Raw genomic sequence first — 19342 nt, forward strand, 5'->3', positions numbered from 1 at the left:
GGGGTACAGCAGTGAGTGGTTTAGAACATTCCCCAGCCTCTGCCCGCTTCCAGCTACTTGTGAACGGCACCTTCCACTTGGCCTCACTGCAAAGACAGGGAGTCCCTCCACCCTCCCGCGGCACCTAACACAGAGATTTATACAGGAGGCACTCAATGAGTGTTTGCTGAATGAATAAGCGAATGACAAAAGTCACTTTCCTACCTTCCATTTTAATGTTCTGCAGGGCCTTCTCCACCCGTTGGTCTAGCACTACATGCCATGTTCTGCTTCAGTCATTGAGTTTCTATGTTCCCAGGGGTTATTAATTCTTCTTATTATTAATAATAAAAGAGCTAACTTTGGTCTGGCTCTTCCTGTGTGCCAGGTGCTGATCAAAGTGTGCGTTACCTCCTCACGAGAACGCTATCGTTAGGAGCTACGATTAGCCCCGTTTTACAACTAAGAACCAAGGCTCAGAGAAGTTCAGGAATTTTCCCAAAGTCACACAGCTAGTCAGAGGTGAGAGGATTCTATCACCAACGGTCTGATTTCAGAGCCCAATGTTTTACGTTTATCAAGTAAATGAATGACTCATGCTACTTGATATTTTTGTAACTGAAGGAGTTAAGTCACACAGGTAGCTACCTAGGCCCTACTTGTACAAACGAAAGTGTGCACACCATGTACACGTGCACACACAAGCACCCTCCCCCTTGGCTCTCGCCGTGTGCCATCTGTGCTGGAGTTTGTCACCGTGTCCCTTACACTCATCTCTCGAGCAGACCACACACTGGCCCCTGCATCTGAGGGTCCTTATATAGTCTCTTTGCTCAGCTGGACCTGTGGTTTCTGGGCCCTAAAAGATGGATTGTTCTTAAATGCAGCTGGTTTGGGAAAGATTTTTGTCGGGGGGAGAGGGGAGGGGAAAAGTGGAGGGGAAATAAACAGTGAGGGATAAACCCCAACTTCCAGGATAAACCTCAAGGCCAGGTGCATAAAAGGCACTGGGACATCCCAGCTCGGTGGGTGTGGATGCTTCTCAAGTCTAGCAAGGCATTCATTCATTCCTTCATTCATCATCAAAAGCTTAGGGCTCATGAACTTAAGAAATGAAGGTGGAATTTGGGGCATTAGTGATCTTCCAGCGGAGGCAGGTGGACCTTGCTGCATAGGCAATGGTGAGCTACAGAAGGTTGTTGAGCGGGAGAGTGGCATAGTCCAAGCTCTGCTCCGTGAGGATCTGTCTCTCCACCCAGTGGAGGATGGAACGGGGTGTGGGGAGCATCAGGGAGATTGTGTGGAGGCTAATGGCTGCGGGCCAGGTGAGAGAGGATGAAGGCTTCCTGGATTAGGGAAGTGGAGCCCATGGAGGTGGCAGGTAGAGGGGAGGGGACAATGTAAGGAGGTGTTTCCAGGTAGATGGGACCGAGCTCTCTATCTGAGGGGTAGAGAGTGGAATCCAAAAACCTGAACATTTGGGAGACTCTGTGATTAGGAGGGTTCCTGGAGGGGCCATTTCTGCGTAAATAATAACAGTGATAGTTATAATAAGTATTACTGGAGTCTGACTGTGTGCAAGGCAGTGGCTAAGTATTTTACGCATTCTGTCATATTAAATACTCACAAGAAACCCCTGAGGTAATTACTGTTCTCGTCTCCATCTTGCACCTGGGGAAACTGAGGCACAGTTAACTTGACAGAGATGACACAGCCAGGAACTGGTAGAGCTTGGATCCAACTCCAGGCAGCTAGCTGCCTGCAGACCGTCCCCAGGTAACCCCTGCCTGCCGCTGCCTCTCCATCCGCAGGCCAGTAGGAGGCCGGCTTCATTTCTGGAAAGGGCATGCATTTCCAAGCTGGAGAGCTGAGAGGAGAGGACTGGGGGCGATTTAGAGTCACATGAAAGCGGTGAGAGGGCAGAAGTGGCACCTCGGGGAGGAGGCCGGCAGCCCGCCTGGGCTCCCCGTTCTGTGTGGTGGGGACATCAGCCCAGAAGATTAATGAGAGGACAGGGGAGGGAGAAAAGGAAGAAAAGGAAAGAAGAAAAATTGCTGCCCATCATACCTGTCCTTCGGCAAGGCCAGGTAATTAGCAAACCCTCGGCACTAAAATATTTCTTTTAGGTGTAATTGCAAAGTAATTATGTGGTATGGGTTGTGTATTAATCGTGTTGATTAATAACACTCAGGTAGTAATTAAACATCTGCTTCACAATCGAGTGTAGGCTGAAGCTTAACATACACGCATGCGTGCCTGTGCCACGTGCGAAGCTCCTTCGTCCGTGTGTGTGTGTGTGTGTGTGTGTGTGTGTGAGAGAGAGAGAGAGAGAGGGAGAGAGAGAGAGAGAGAGAGAGGGAGAGGGAGAGGGAGAGGGAGAGATGGGGGGGGAGAGGGAGAGAGAGAGAGGGAGAGAGATAGAGAGCACGAGCCTGGCTGAGTTGAGACCCCTCCCTTCCCCACTGTACAATGAGGCCTTTGTGCCTCCAGCCCCACCTGGAACACAGGGAGGAGCTGACATGGGCCTGGGCTGTCCCAGCCTGCAGCCCCTCTTAGAACAGAACCCAACGCTCCCAGTGTGTCTCTCTCCTGGCTGAGCTGCCTGGCAAGCAGGTTGCGAACAGGGGCTCAAGGGTTCCATAGGCAGCGATGTGCTGGAGTGTCTTAGAACTTTGCTATCAGTGTTAGACCGCTGGGCTTTGAGGGTCCTTTCTTGGGCAGATTAGTTTTCCCCAGAGCGGGGAGAAAGTTCTTATTATAGGAATCACCTGGGCTAAGGCCCGGGGAACATCCCTGCACATCCCTTAGGGCTGGATTTATTGATCTGATCACAGATGCTGCAGGATGCCAACCTGGGTGCCTGGAGCTCAGGTTCTAGCTTGGATCCTACCCTTACTTGCTGTGTGATCTTGGGCAAGTAGCTCTCCTTCTCTGTCCCTTGGGTTCCAGGTCTATAAAACAAAGAAAACTGAGCTTAAGGTCTTAGTCTCCAAGGGCTCTTTCCAGATCTGCTGTACTCAGATTCTAATCTGGTTTGTACTAATTAGGAATCAGAGACAATTTAAATTCAATACATATGATCCTTAGTGAGTAAACAATTGGAAATAATTCCTTTCTTTATGACTTCTCAAAGGCTCATTCATGAGCCATGAGAACCCAAGCTAAAATCAGTAGCTTTTATTTGCAGACAGAGAAATTGCAGATTCTTGGAGCTGCTGGGCATTGCAATTCATTCTTGTATTTTAAAATTTCATGTTTATATTTATGGACTGCCATTAGGTAATGTGGAGCCATCCTGAAGGTTGATTTTTTTAATTAACTCATTTTACTTATTAGTTCACATATATAGCTTGGGTTTAATAAGCATGCAGCACAAAAGTCATCAAACAGCCCTTCTCTTTAGCAACATTTTAAAATCAAGACTCTTTTCTGAGCCATCCCACGTTTATTTGCTCATAATTTGCTTCTCTCACGATTTGAGGCCCAGTGACTGCCAATTCCAGCCACTTGTTTGACTTTGAACTTCAGCGTCCTCACTTGTAATAGGGGAAGGTCACCACTAATTAATAAAAGCAACAAATGCTTACATTGTAGGAAGCAGGCATCCAACAATCACTTACTATGTTGAGCGCTTCTCGTATATTATCTGGTTGAATCTCACAGCTCTTTGAAGCGGTTTTATTTTTTTCACTTTATAGGGGAGGAAACTGAGGCCCAGAGAGGTAAACTGGCATGCCTGAGAGCACACGGTGACAGTGGCAGAGCCGGGATGCAAATCCACCGTGTCTACATCCAGTCATTATCCCACATCTGCGTCCCCTGCCCACAACCTGCCGGTTTCATATGCCCCCTACCTTCCCCACCCCTCCAGCATCCCTTTATCCAGCCCCACCATCAGGCCCTGCCCATCCTCCTTCCATCCTCTCATCATCTGTTTGCACTCATCTGGGCTCCTTGCTGCTTTTCAACCACCTGAAGCACACCTCTGCTCTATGACCTTCAGTGGCTCCCCTTTTTCTATGGATAGAGTTCATCATCCTCGGCCCAGGATTCAAGGACCTTAATCATCCAGCCCCTTCCGATTTCATTTCCCATTCTATCCCTACAGGCAGCCTTGCCTCCTGGTCCTGAATACTCACCTCACACTTGGACACCTCTGTGCCTTTGCTCACCCTGGTCCCTTTGTTCACAATGCCCTCCTCTCATCCCCATACATTCAAATATGCCTCCTCCTCCAGGAAGCCTTCCCTGGGGCCCAAGCAGGAAGGGGTCCTTCCCTCCTCTGAACTGAAAGCAATGTGATGAGTCCTCCTAAGCCACCTTGAACTATGGAGACAAGGGCATTGTCACTCTTCCCCATAACAGGAGCTCCTCTGAAGGCAGAGTTGGTGCCTCTCTCATCCCTGGCACCCCCGGAGGCCCCAGTACACAGCAGGTATTCAGTTAATGCTCACCAAATGAGTGAATGCTCCCATTCCTTGAGGTCTCCAGGAAACAGAACTCCTTGTGTCTTCTCTGTGGCATTCAGGGCCAGCCCAATGCAAACCTGGGGAGAGAGTTTGTCCAAGTTCTGTCGACTTCCAACAGCTCTGCCCCGCTCTGTTCCTGCATGCTTCCTTCTGTCTTCCTAGAATGATCACATTCCTTCTTAGTCAGCGACTCGAACGTGAAACCATGAAACCTCTCTCCTCCCATCAAAACTTACCTGTCTTGGGCCCTATTTACTCAGCTTACTGCTACATGAATGGCCTTCTGGTTTCTGGTAAATGAAATCCAGCTGTGATGTTAATAGCGAATCATGGTGAAGAAAAGTAGACACGCAGGGGCCGAGCACACTCCGTATCTGAGCCTGAGGACCCTTTGCTTTATAGATGGGAGACTGAGGCCCAGGGGAAGGGCGAGGGGGACTTACGTAAAGGCGTTGGCTGGATTCCCAGTCATGGCTCTCTAGGGAACTCTACTAATTCCTGGGTTATCTTGGCCACTGGGATTCGAACTACAGCCCTGTCTGTGGGCACGGCACTTTATAGAATGCATGCCTTTTCCCTTAGGTAGTCATCTTAGCAGCTCTGTGAGGGTTCACTGCGGCTCAGAGAGGCCGGTCGCGTGCCCTGATCACAGAGCCAGTGGCTAGTGGCTGGAGTACAGGTCCGGCTGGTCCCCAGCGGGTGCAAGGTGCACTCGCTCGCTGGCTTCCCTGCCCGCTGACAGCAGCCCCGGGTGTATACCAGGCTCAGTCTACAGGATCTGTTCCCGGCTGGGACAGGCATCCCGAGGGACCACGCAGCAGACTAAGTCAAGGAAGAGGCTGAGGGCAGGATGTGCTGCTCTCCTGGGCAGCAGTCAGGGGAGTATGGGATCCGCAGACAAGCGATGCAGGCCAGGCCCACACAGCAGGACCATGAGCACAGGCCCAGCTCACAGCCCACAGAGCAGGGCTGCCTGGGCCACCATGGGATGGCCAGGGCCTTCTGCCTGCCCACTCCCCTGCCCCACTGGCCACTCGGCCACATCCTCCCCATTCGGCATTTCTGGGCCCGGACTCAGGGCAGCAGCTTCGCTCAGCAGTGAGCCACCCACATTTACAATGTACACACGTTCACGTGCTAAACTCTCCCACCCCTCCCCCGCAGACGTGGGCGTTGCCCACCCTTGCATATCGCGTGAGCTCGTTTGCATGCCTTTATGACACAAACGCTCCTGAATTTCTCTCATGCTCCTTCTATCTTAAACAGTCTAGACAGTGGCGCCCCACAGCATCAAGAACTTCTGCTCTTAAATCAACTACGGGGTTCAAATCCAATCGGTGCTATTTAACAACCATGTGTCTGCTCAATACTTAACCTTTCTGAGCCTCAGTTTCTCATCCATAAAATGGGAATGCTAGCAGTGTTAGGATTAAATGGGAAAATGTGTGGAAAGCACTGACCACAGGACTCTTCCATCTCATTTCCCAGCTGCCTCTCGGGCAGCCTTGGCTCCAGGTGCCCCCCCGCAACTGGGTATCTCCAGGCCTCTGCTCACCCAGGCCCCCTGCCCGGAGCGCCCTGCTCTTGTCTCCACACACACACATCTGCCCCCTCCTCCAGGAAGCCTTAACGTGCCTGCGGGTGTCATCGGTGCTGGTGGCATAAGGACACTGGAAGAGAAGGAGCTTTACATTGGCATCTCTGCCTGTGAGTTGGGGGATTCAGAGCTGACTCGGAGACGCTGTCGGGACTGATGCTGTATCCGGCGCCCCCTTTCACAGAGGGAGAAACTAAGGCCCCACGAAGGGGAGGTGGTGCCTGAGCCCTCACAGAGAGTTAGTGCCGTGTTGGGGCTGGAACCCAGAATGCCTGCCTGCGGATCCGTGGGGTTCAATGCTGCCACCTCCTCCTAGGAGACGAAGCACCCCCCCACTGCCATGTTAATTGAGGGGGTGGTCTGCTTCTCTCAGCAGGTTTGAGGGAGCGTGGGCTGGGGTGGAAATGAAAGGTGGAAGCTGGGGGTCCCCCTGGTGAGCTTCTTCATCAGCTGTATGTGTGAAGAGGAGGCCCAGAGAGGCTGAGACACAACTATCATCTGGACAGGGTCCAAAGCAGGGACCACAGGCAGCCATGGCGAGCCCAGGAGAAAGGCTCAGCCCCATAGCCTGCTGCTAGAAGAACGGTCTCCATCGTCACCTCTTTCCTGCAGTCATTTATTTATTTCTTCATCGTACCCTTATTGGGAAAAGCTGAGAACGCCACGCCTCCCGGGGAATCCGCCCCCCACCTCCCGCCCTCCCCGGTTCTCACGCACTGGCTGCCGTCTGGTGACATTAGCTCACCAGCGTGCAGAGTGCTAATGACATTTTCATTTTGCTGGCTGGTGAAATGTGGGCTGGGGTGTGGGGAGCCCGCGGGCAGGTGGGAAGTTGCGGCTGCGGGGAGAGGTAGGTATGCTGGGTTGGGGACCCACCCTGGTGCGTGAAGGCAGAGACGGGGATGGACAGTGGGAGCAGCGGGCATGAGTCACTGGTGGCCTTGAGAGAGTTTTGTCTAAAGACTTGCCGAGGGCACAAAGGGGCTCCCCCTGCAGCGCTCACGATACCCTCCCTTGTGTCGCCTCCCTAACATTTATTGAGTGATGGCTGTGAGCCAAATGCTCTGCTGGGGCTTCACAGACTTAGGAGTGTCATTTTCACTCCCTGCAATCCTCAACGAGAGATGCTGTTACTATCCCTGTTTTACAGAGGAGGAGACTGATGCTCTGAGAGGACACCTGACTTCCCCAGGGTCTCTCTCTCCTGGAAAGAGTTTGCCCCAACAAGTGACCAAGGCCCACCTGCCTCCAAGCCCAGGCTCCCGGCCACCGCGGGCACCGCCTCCCATACCTTGTCTGGGCTTGGACGAAGTCAGGAAACAATTCTCCATTCTGGCCTGTGACCAGCATTCACCTGTCAGGCAGGCAGTAGACCCTGTGCCCAGGCTGCTCCAGGGGTGCAAGTCTGTCAACAACAAAGGAGGGTGTGGCCCGGGAGAGAGCACCTGGCCATGATGAGTCAGGAGGGACCTGGCGTTTAGGCCTCACTCTGACACCAACTTGCTCTGTGACTTGGAGCGAGTCACTGCCCCTCTCTGGGTGTCGGTCTCCTCACTGATAAAATGAGGCCGTTGGTCTGGCTGGCTGGAGCATCTCAGGAATGCATTTTCACACGAGGAAGAATCTCTCCACCAATGCGTGTGAACTCTCAGAGTTTCCTCCCACTCAGACATATAAAATTTTGTTTCACATCAAAGCAAATCGGGAAACATTTGTCAAGCCTCCCGCTCTGCAAAGGGCACCATGCTAGACACAGTGGGTGTGACACTTGCGTATTTTTATTCAGGACATACACACACAGGCACATACGTATCTCTGTGTCTTGGAATTTTTTGCAGGCAAGTTCAGCTGGGACCTAGATGATGCCTCCCCAGTCCTGATGCCCAAGCCCAGGCTCCTTCCGGCTGCCCCTTCACACTCTCTCCTCAGGGTCCGGAGCACATTTCAAAAAAAAAGATGAGACCTCGGGCAGTGTGAGCAATGGCGTCCCCCCCACGAGGCAGTCACAGCTGATTCTGCTTGTCTTGACAGGTGGGCATCTCCTGGACAGCCCCGAGCTTGCAGGAACCAGACCTTCCGACCCCATCATCCAAGCTACGTGAACCCTTTGAATTTGAACTTCTAAAAACGTGGGCACAACCTTTTTCCAGACTTCTCGACGCAGGCTACCCAGGTAAGGGAGCTCAGGTGTTCAGCACGGGGTTTTATGCTGCTTTTGCTGTTTCTGTTGTTGCTGATAGCAGCCATCAGAGGACGCCCTATCATTCTTTATCGCCCTGTCCTGTTTTATTTCCTTCATTAGCAGGAGAACCCAGTGGTTAAGGCTTTAAAGTCCAACAGGCCTGGGTTCAAATCCTGAACCTCCAGTTACTAGCTGTGTGACCTTGGGCAAGTTTCTCAACCTTTCAGTGACGCTGCTTCCTCCCCGGTCAAACAAGGAAGCAACAGCACCCACCTCTTGGGTTTGTGGTGAAGATAAAATGAGGTAATATATGATGAGCGCTTAGAACAGGACACGTAGTAAGCTCGGGGTGCAGTGAGCATTAGCTGTTCCCAATAGTACTCATGCCAATCCGTAGTTAATTCATCCTCACGTTGATAGGCTGCCTCCTGCACCAGAGTGTGGACTCCAGAGGACAGGAGTTTGTCTGTTTTGTTCTTAGTTGCACCCCCAGATCCCAGCAGAGTGAACTGGTTATTATTTGCTGAATGAATGAATGAGTGAGTGAAGCTGTTTTACCTACATTATGCAGAATCCTCAGGACAGTCCTTGAAAGGCCTTGCATTTGTTAGGATAAGCATTTGGTTGCATGTGAACAAAAATGCAAAATAAAAAAGAGACAGGTTGATTTTTCTCTAAGGAAAATTCTGAGCTAAGGGGATTCTTTGACACAAAAACATTAGGGGACTAAGTTCCTTTTGTCCGGAGGCTCTAACCATCGCTTGTCTACATGACCCACGATGGCCCATGCCAGTCTCTCCATTCTGGTCAGCAAGAAGGGGGAAATCAGAAAAGGACAGGGTGCTCCTTCCTTTAAGAGGGTGCATACATCACTTCCTGTCAGGTCCCATTGGCCAGAATGTAGTCATGTGGCATGCCTAGCTGCAAGGGAGGCTGGGAGATAGAGTCTTTATTCTGGGGGACCATCTGCCCAATTATAATTCTCTTACGAAGAAAGGAGGGGCAGTGGATACTGGGCCACCCTCTGCCTTGTCAGATAAGATGACACCGCCACACGTTTTTCATCCTCCCTCCCTTCTTCCTCACCCCCAGTCACCAGTGATCTTTTCACTGCCTCCTTTTCTTTTGCCTTTTCCAGAATGTCATATAATTGGAATCATACAGTAGGTAGCCTTTTCAGACTGGCTTCTTTCACTTAGTAATATGCATTTAAAGTTCCTCCAGGTCTTTTCATGGCTTGAAAACTCATTCCTTTTTATTGCTAAATAACGTCCCATTGGATGTCTCACAGTTTTTTTGTCCATTCATCTATTGAAGGAAATCTTGGTTATTTCCAGTTTTGGGTGATTATGAATAAAAGTGCTATAAACATTTATGTGCAGGTTTTTGTGTGGACATAAGTTTTCAATCAGTTGGGTAAATATTTAGGAGCATGATTGCTGAATTGTATGGTAAGGGTATATTTAGCTGTTTAAGGAACTGCCAAGCTGTCTTCCAAAGTGGCTGCACCATTTTGCATCTGCACCAGCAACAAGTGAGAGTTCCTTTTGTGCCATCTCCTCACCACCAGCTGGTGCTGTAAGTTTTGTAGATTTTTGTCCTTCTGTCAGGTATGTAGTGATATGATCCCCACTTTAAAGTTGAGGATCCTGGGCTTCCCTGGTGGCGCCGTGGTTGAGAGTCCGCCTGCCGATGCAAGGGACACGGGTTCGCTCCCCGGTCCGGGAAGATCCCACATGCTGCGGAGCGGCTGGGCCCGTGAGCCATGGCCACTGAGCCTGCGCGTCCGGAGCCTGTGCTCCACAACGGGAGAGGCCACAGCAGTGAGAGGCCCGTGTACCGCAAAAACAAACAAACAAACAAAAAGATATACAAATGGCCAAACTGCTTAAAAATGCTTTGACAATGACTAGCGTAGTCCAGCGTCCTCATTTGACAAACTGGGAAGGGAGGTCCAGCAAGGGGAAGTGACTTGCCCAGGACCACACAGTTAGCAGGTATCAGAGCCAGGACCAAACTCAGACTCTGCCCAGCAGGCACTGGTACTGCATTCCTGGATCACTCCAATCAGGCACGTTCTCTATTTTGACCTTAAATCTGTGCTACGGGGAATTCCCTTGTGGTCCAGTGGTTAGAACTCTGCACTTTCACTGCTGAGGGCCCAGGTTTGATCCCTGGTCAGGGAAGTAAGATCCCACAAGCCACTTGGTGCAGCTCCCCAAAACCCAAAACAAACAAAAAAAAACCCCAAAACAACAAACACACACACACACACACACACACACAAACCCAAAAAAACAAAGCAAAACTGTGCTGTGGAGAGAATGTGGCTGATTCCAATCCTGATGGAAGACAGTCTCATGGTTCCTAGGCATTACATGCTCAGGCTGTCACTCCACCTTTTACTTCCATCCTCCATGTTAACCTCAGCCAGGGTCCTGTGGACCTGGGCAGGGAGACAGCTGCCTCTTGGCTTTTGTTAGCAGGTCTTAAACTTTGTTCTGCTTAAGAATCATCTAGGGGGCTTCCCTGGTGGCGCAGTGGTTGAGAGTCCACCTGCCGATGCAGGGGACACAGGTTCGTGCCCCGGTCCGGGAAGATCCCACATGCCGCGGAGCGGCTGGGCCCGTGAGCCATGGCCGCTGAGCCTGCGCGTCCGGAGCCTGTGCTCCGCAACAGGAGAGGCCACAACAGTGAGAGGCCCGCGTACCGCAAAAAAAAAAAAAAAAGTTGAGGATCCTGAGACTTAGAAAGGGCAGCTTGCCCAAGGTGATACAGCAGGTAAGAGATCCAGGAACTTTCCCCACCTGCTTGACAACTGAGCCCAGTCACACCCCACAGCCTCTGCCCATAGCAGGTCTCTCTGAGGCCATGGACCAAAGCCATGGGGTAACTCTTCCCACTGCAAGCTCAGGAGTGACTGGATTCCAGGCCCCTGTTCACTATGTAGTGTCTGTTTCTCCCAGCAGAACTGAAGTCCAGTGAGCAGGACAAGGAGGGGTGGGGGCAGAGTGAGTGAATTTGAGCCCAGATTGGAGGGGTCTCACTAGGTCAGCCAAAACAGAGCCCTAGGCGGGGCCAGACGGCTGGGAAGGCTAGGGTATAGGCTGCTGGCCTGTGCCCAGTCCTTGGGTCTGAGGGGAAGGCTAGAGCTGCTGCCCAGGTCAGAGGAACCAATGACGGGCCAGATGTGAAGGTTGGCTGCAGGGGGAGACAGGGTGAGGGTGGTGGGGTGCGATGGGGTTATGAGAGGCCAGCCAAAGGCTGAACTGAGGTCAGATGCTGCATTGTTTGGAAGCCAGCACTCAACTCAAACCTGATTAAGCAAGAAGACAGGCAATTTATTCGTTTTTTATTGGTTTCCAATATAGTGGCAACTGGGGGCCTGTTTATTGGTGTCCAAGTTCAGATAATGCCCAGGTCTGTGCCCTCTGCTTCTCTCCTCGTGGGTTTCAGTCCCCAGTAAGCACTCCCCACGTGGCAGTGGGGCAGTGGCCAGCAGCTCCAGACTGACATCCTGCTTATTGCAAATCCAGTGAAAGGAGAGCTGCTTTTTCCCAGGAGTTCCTACAAAAGTCCCAGAGTTGAAGCTTATTTGCTGGCCTTGGGTCACATGACCATCTCTGACGAATCGTTGAAACCAGAAGGAGAGACTATGCTGATTGACCAGACTTGGTCAGTGTTGAGGGGTCTGTGTTTGGGGCTGTGTGTATGGGTGGGAGGATTCAGCCTGAAAGTGTCAGAGGGCTGGTACCCCAAAGGGAAAACCAGGTGCTATTTTCAGACGAAGGAGGAAGGAATGTTGAGCAGACCAAACAACAGCTGCTCCATATCGGAGCCATGGCAGGGGGTAAGGGGGCTGATTTGTCCTGAATGGGTCCTTCCTGTGGCTTGCACCTCGGTTTCAGTGGATCTGGTATCTGAAAGCCTGATTTACACACACACACACACACACACACACACACGATGTATCTGCAGGCGATGCTTCACTTTCCAAAAGCATTGCCCCAGGAAGTCCTTCCCATAGTGAGTCCTCGTGTTCCCTAGTGGCCACGCCACTATTTCAGTCACTGCTTATCTGGACGCTTTGGGTTGTCCTTCACTTGCTGGGAGGGCCTTTTGCTTTCTTTACACCGCACCCTCACCCCCACTCCCTCATCGCTGGGGAAAGTTCCTTGAGCCACTTTAGCACTTATTTGCCCTAAATGGCCTCCCTGAAGACCAAGCCTGCCCTCAGCCACTGCCTTCCTGGGGCCTCTCCGAGGGAAGGGGAAGGAAAGGAGGCCGTCACTGGTCAAGCAGGAGCGGCCCCAAGAGTCCGCTGGTTTGCAGGCCAGCCTCATAGCCCCAGCTGACATCCACCGGGAAAGCTCTGTTATGCATTTAGGGTACGGTGTATGATTTCATTTGAAAAAAGATTACTTTGCAGGAAAAAAATGGAAAACCGCAGTGTATGATGCTGCCTCCCAGGCAACTGTGGCCAAGCGCTTTTTAAGATCTGTCCTTTGTTGATTTCGGTCAACCACAAACCTCTTGGCCCTGCACCCATGTCTCTCTCTCTCTCTCTCTCTCCCCGTCTCTCTAGCCTGCGAATTCTGCAGCTCTGACTCAGCATGTAGACCAACTCAGCGTTCAGCACCACCCTGCCTTATATGGGATGCTCACTGCTCTTGGGTCAATACGTATTAATTTATGTCTTCAGCCGTTGGCTATTGAGCTTGTACTGTGTGCCAGGCACTGTTTATTTGCTGGGGATTGGGAGTGGGCAAAGCCGAATGGTCGCTGCCCTCTGGGATCCCTGCTGTCTCCTCTGAGATCCACTGAGGGCAGGACCCTTCCTCTGGGTGTCTTGCCCCCCACCCCTCATCCAATGCCAAACCATAGCCGGACTTGCTGGATGTTCACCACTTAATTATTTTCCACACGACTTTTTAAAGCCCCCACTTATGACTGATGTTACAGAGATACTAGAATGATTTGGTCCTCACCCTCTAGGACTTAGAGTTTAAGATGCAGCTGGTGATGGGTCCTGGAGAGGGAGGGAAGGCCACAGTTTGAGATCTGTATGCAAACCCAGTCAGGGGTGTGCACGAGTCAACAAAAAGAATAGGCCAACCTCTCCACTCCCAGCCCCTCTCTGTTCATTCAGCAGCTCCTCCGAGACCACCGCTGAGAGCCCCTCAAGGAGCCAGCCTGTTATAAGGGAGACAGACATGAAAGTAAATTCTGTCATTCAAGGTAGAGAATGGGAGGGTTCAGAGCAGAAATATAAAGGAAGGCTTGGAGGTTCCAAGACCAGATCAAGAGGTCACTTTGGGGTGGTGACAGTGGTGGGAAATCAGGGAAAGCAGTGTATTTGAGCTGGGCTTTGAAAAGTGAGTAGGACATGGGACAGGCGAGGATGCTGGGGGAGGGCATCCCAGGAGGAAGAAACAGTGAGAGCAAAGGCCTGGAGATGGGAGCCCTGGAGCTTGGAAGACTGTGCCAGGCAGGAAGTGAGATGAAGGCAGTCAGCTTCTTCCATGCAGTCCTCCAGGCTTGGCCACACAGGCCTGTGGCCATCTTCAAGGCTGCCTTAAATCACAGGCTAGGTTTGGAGCTGAGTGGCTCTTCTGTTTTCCCTTTAAGCCCAGGAGAGGGAGTTTTGGAGGGGCCCTTTAGAAAAGACGGTGCTGCACAGGGACCGAGAATAATTAATTCTCCCATCTCGAGGTTCTTTACAGAACTTAGAAATCGTTTTCATTTACAGTGTTGCAAGCAGGAGGCCTAGTGGCAGACCCTGGGCTGGAAGTAGGGACACTCGAATTCTTGTCCCAGCTGTGTTACTGGTGACCTCAGCCTCCCTGAGCTGTAGTTTTTCCTTTGTAAAATGAGGGGTGAGGCCCCTTCCAGCTTTAAACTTTTATTCCAAGTTAGACCTGGGTGCCGATCCCAACTCTGCTAGTACTACGGCCTTGGCCCTCTGAGCCTCAGTTTTCTCATCTGTAAGTTGGGGGTAATAGTACTCTGTGTCTCACAGGACTTACGTGAAGATTAAATGAAATAACTAAGTGAGATAACGTGCTTGACAGCACGCCTGCCCAGAGGGTCAGTACTTTGTGATAGCACTGATGCTATTGGTGTTATTATTATTTATATTTTCATTTTCATAACTCTGTGGGAGGAGTCCTCAACAGAGTCTTTGTATAGGTGCCTGCAAGGCAGCCTAAGTCCATGTCCCCCAAAATTTGGTGGTGGGGCAGAGAGTCACAGCCCTCCCATCTCCAAATGGGGGCAGAGCTGCCTTCCTCAAAACCACATTTCTTCATTCATTCATCAAACGTTTATTGAGCACTTGCCATGTGCCGGGACCTCTGAAATGCACGTGGGATCCTATTGAATGGGGCACCCAAGCTGCCTGCGCTCGGAGCAGTCCGCCTTCTGGCTGGCGCCATGGACACCGTTGGCCAAAGGAGCTCAGGGCCAGCAGGAGTGCACTGAAATCTGCAGACTGGAGCCCTGGGGAGAAGTCCCACCCTGCCTCCCATCGCTCCTGGGCCTTTGTATAACCCCTTCCTTTCTGTCTTGGGGCTAAGGGATGAAATGCCAGAGATCCCACCATATTTAGCTGGTCTCGCGTTGTCCCTGGACCAACGAGATGGACTGGACTGCCAAGGCCAGGCTCGGCCTTATGCAAATGAAGGTATTCGAGAGAGGAAGCCCACCAGCGAACATGGACTGCAGGGCTGTGTTTTATTCTCACCGCCTGTAATGTTTGTTTGGATCCGGAATTGCAAAGGGTTTGGGGGTCTTTCTGGAGGATGCAAAGCTGGCAGATTGGAAGGTGCTGAGGGGTCCAATCTGCCTTGTGCTCACCTGGTCCTTTCCTGGTGGCCAAGGGCATCTCCCCCGCTCTGGTCTTCCAGCGTCCAGCACAGAGCTGAGCATGCCAGGGTCTGTAGTCAGGGATTGGTGAAGGGTTAGACAGGTGGGCGGATTACAGTGGATTCACTGTCATACACTCTTTCCTAGCCTTGGTCCAAATTTCCAAGGTGGTTGGTGACGCCAGGCCCTGGGTTTGTTTTTCTGTGACAATTTGATTTGGACTCCTGTGCGAAACCAGTGGTTCTCAAGCAGTGGAGTAGATGCGAAACAAATGGCTTTTGGGCCTGTCAGTTTCTCCGTTTCAGTTTCAGGAGGCAGCATAGTGTGTGTCCTGATCTAAGGACGAGACCTTGCCGGCTGTCAGACTCACGAGAGATCAGACCCCCGCTCCAAGGCTGGGTGACCTTGGGCACGTTATTTAGTCTCGATCAAATTCTGTTTTCTCATCTAGAAAATGATGGCACTAATAGCTTCCAACCCATAGGGCTGTGATGAGCATTAGATTAGATAATGGGTGTTAAACCGTGGAGCAGCACTCTGGGAACATGGTAAATGCTCAAGAAAAGATGATGATGATGTAGTTAATGACCCCTTAAGCTAATGGGCCATAAACTTCTCTCTTCCAAACAGATTTTTGCAGACTGCTTTGCATTTTTAAGACAAAAATTATTTTTGAAAGTTATTATTACAGAAGTAACGTGCTCCTTAAAAATTTCAATAATCGGAAAGGATTTAAATTTAAAAGCAAATGTCCCCCAACCCACCCTCTGCCATCTTCCAGCTCTTTCCCTCCACCTCCCCAGCAACGTTCTCTTTGAATGTGGAGCTTCCCAAGTCTGGAACTTTTCTCCTTTTTTTTCTCTTTAAAGAGCAGAAGACAGGTACACAGTCAGGAGGGGACAGTGGTCCTATTGGAGCCATGGCAGCCTGTGTGTCCTTGGCTCCGGTTTGCTCTGAGCCTTGAGGGTCTCCAGTGTTCTGTGTCCTGGAGGCCTGGGGCGGTGGCCTGAGGTGCCACATTCAGGCTAAGCTTGGAGTGAGAGGCTCATAGACACCATGTCTGGCCATGTGCCCAGGCCCTCTCTTCTGTCACGGTGCCCCAGGGCTCAGTCCAGCCCAAGCTTCCGTGTTCCTGGTGAGACAACTGCTCGTCCCTAGCCACCTTCTGACAGCCTGCACTTCCCTGCCTGTGTCCTCTGCTGCCTTCCAGAGGATTCTGATGCAAGCTCAAGTTTGAGAACAGGCAGGTGGCTGGGGTCTAACACTGTGATGCAGCCACACGTAGAAGGAGTGAAGGAACCCACGCTGGAAGGGGGAGGTGCCGGGGAAGGCTTGGATTATGAATGACTTAAAGGTGGACAAAGAAATCTGTGTGTAACTTGGGGGAGGGGAGTGGATTCCTGGCAGAAGGATCAGCCCGTGCAAAGTCCCTGGGGCGTGGTAGAGCCAAAGCATTCAGGGAGCTACAAGTGGGGCTGCTGGAGCGGAGTGAGAAGAGGGCGTGGGGGAAGGGAGGGCATCATCAATAGGCTTCTTGTGCTCTGAGTTTGGGCTTTTCCCCAGGAGCGCTGGGGAGCCATGGAAGGGTTTATGCAGAGGAAAGATAGTGGGGAGGATGGACGGTTGTGTGGGGCCCCTGGACCACAGCAAGTGACAGGCTGTCTTCTGGAGGGCAGGGCTGAGCCTGCAGTGGATGGAGAGAAGACCCTGGAATACCCTGAGTCATGGAGGAGCCCTGCCCTGTTGCTAGAACATTAGGACCTTGAAAGGATGCTGTAACTGTCTTGTACTGCATTGAGTCTCTGCGTTCATGCCTTCCACCTCCAGAGACTCCAGTTACTTTTTCTGGGGTAGAGGAGGCTAAGATACCCCCTGCATGTCTGGGATCTAGGTCTGAAGTGGAGGCACCAACATAGGTAAGAGCAAACGGAGATTCCTTCTGAGGGTGGAGCAGGATGAAGGCTGGGAGGGGCCGGGAGGGGCCCTAAGGTGGATGACAATGGGGGTCAGGAGGGCCCCTGGCCTCCCCACCTCAGGGCTGGCTTGGGGAGCCCCCTGGAGAGGAGGGGACAGGGGAAGCCCCCAGACCAGCCCCCGCCTCAGAGGCCCCAGCCTCTCTCAGTCTTCCCAGGGCCAGGCAGGAACAAGAAAGGGAGCTGGGGCCTCTCGCAGGCCTGGGGCTCTTGTTTGGGAAGGGGCCTCTGATGAGCTCATCCTGTGGTGAATCAGAGTGGAGAGGATGCTGAGTCCTCGGGGAGGCCAGAACCAGGGAGAGGGAGAGTGGGGTCCCCCCGCGGGGCAGAGGTGGGGCAGGTGTGAATAGGCCGCTGGCTAGAGGGCCAGACAGGGTCCCATTCGCCCCGCTGAGCAGCAGCTCTGGGGTGGCAGCTCCTGCTTCCTGTGCCCCAGTCCCGGGGCTAGTTCAGGCTGAAGTGCAGTTGCCTGGAGCCCGGCGATGCCTGCCATGGCCTGGCCTGTGTGTATTCAAGTTTCACGTCAGCCCCAAGCAGCAATCCGTGGTGGTGTGTGGCAAGCGCTCAGAGGAGCTGTGGTTCCAGCGGAGGAGGTGCCAGCCAGCCCTGCCCACCGGGTCCCCTCCCTCCGGGGCTCGGAAATGGCTCAGGCTTTTCTACTTTCCCTCAGTCCAGATTTAACTCTCAAGGAAAATGACCGGCAAGGATGTGTGGCCTCACAGACTAACTGGACTTGGGAGGGCTTTCAAGGTCATCTGTTTGGACTTCTTGAGAGTATTCGTTAAGCCTCTGCTTACATACCTCTAGCAATGGGGAGCTCACTACTAAGCAAGAGATCAACATTCATTCCGATCGCTCTGTTTTTCTCCTCCTTTACATAGGCCCTGGGTTCAAATCTTACTTCTGCTACTTCCTGTGTGGCCTCAGGCAAGTGACGTAGCTTCCAGAGCTCTGGTTTCCTTTCATGTTAAATGGGTTTGATAAATGCCCACCTCTCATTTACAAAGAAGTTTAAACCAGACAGCTTTACCGCCATGAGCAAGTCAGATCTTTCCACAGTGCCTAGGCCTGGTGCCCAGACAGGGTTTCTCTGCTGGTCTCCCGGCCCCATGGCCAGTCACATCACCAGGGTGAATGTCCACCCCTCCCTGGCTCGTAGTAGGTGCTCAGCAGATGATTGGCTGCATCCCCTCCTCTCTCAAGTGGACCCACCGGTGCCTTACAAACAAGGTCAGGCCAAGTCCTTGGCTTTTATCTTAACTTAGAGACCCCGAACCACGAGGTGCCCTGAGCTGCCACCCAGTGCTGGTCACCGAAGGCTTCCAGGAGGCCGGTCTCCTGCAGGCCTCCTCCCTCATGCTCCCTCCCTCGGCCCCTCAGGCTTCTGCAGAATCCCACCTCCTCACATCGCCTGGGGTTCACTGCAGCTTTTAATGAGGTCGGCTGGTGGGTCTGTTCCATTTCCTCACGTCTTACAGAGCAAAAGCTAACGAGGAAGTGCCAATGTGAAGCCGCAGGTGGAGGAGACTGGAGGCGACCTCAGGCCTCCTGACCTCTGACCTCAACCTACTACTGCGGTGTGGGCATCACCCTCAACCACGCCATTGGTTCCTCTGGAATCCTGCTTTATTGGCGGGTGTTTTGTTTTTGTTCTTAACAGCTTTAGAGAGGCAAAATTTATGCACCATAAAATTCTCTAACTTTAAGGGTATGATTCAATGATTTGTAGTAAATTTTCAAAGTTGTGCGACCATCACTACAATCTAGCTTTAGACTATTCCCATCACCCCCAAAAGAAACCTGGTTCCTATTTGCTATCAGTTCCCATTCCCACTCCCTGCCCCAGGCAACAACTAATCTACTCTTCTTGGTCTCTATAAATGTTGCCTTTTCTGGACATTTCATATAAAGGGACTCACGCACCATGAGTGGACTCCTGTTTTTATAGCCTGGTGAAGGTGGGCGGAGACTATGTCCACTCAGTGATGTGCCCATCGTCCCATAGCCAGCCAAGGCCAAGTTGCAAGTGTGCTTTTTTAGAATTGGAAGAACTCATAAGGACACTGAGTGCAGTTTTTACTTCAGTGCAAGAAAGAAATCCTCTGTACCCAATCCCACACTATGACTCTCTGACATCTGCTTGAATATACCCAGTGTCGGGCAGCTCACTACTCCCCCAGAGACTGAAGGAAACTTGCATATCTTGATCATATGCTAAGTGCCAAGCTTGTTGATGTCTTTTGATCTTTGGTTCCATCCTCTGAGAGGAAATCATTTT

General features: G+C 51.9%; 1 long non-coding RNA gene across 1 annotated transcript in view; it reads left to right on the forward strand.

Moving 5' to 3' along the window:
• LOC309826676 overlaps nucleotides 1–19342 on the forward strand; it is a 122658-nt gene that overhangs the window by 77653 nt on the left and 25663 nt on the right. Inside the window, exon 2 of the long non-coding RNA XR_014297124.1 lies at nucleotides 8077–8218. This is a non-coding gene — a long non-coding RNA (uncharacterized lncRNA). The remainder of the gene's footprint in view (nucleotides 1–8076; nucleotides 8219–19342) is intronic.

The sequence above is a fragment of the Grampus griseus genome (genome assembly GCF_964374135.1).
Source record: "Grampus griseus genome assembly, chromosome: 8".
NCBI classification, from domain to species: Eukaryota; Metazoa; Chordata; class Mammalia; order Artiodactyla; family Delphinidae; genus Grampus; species Grampus griseus.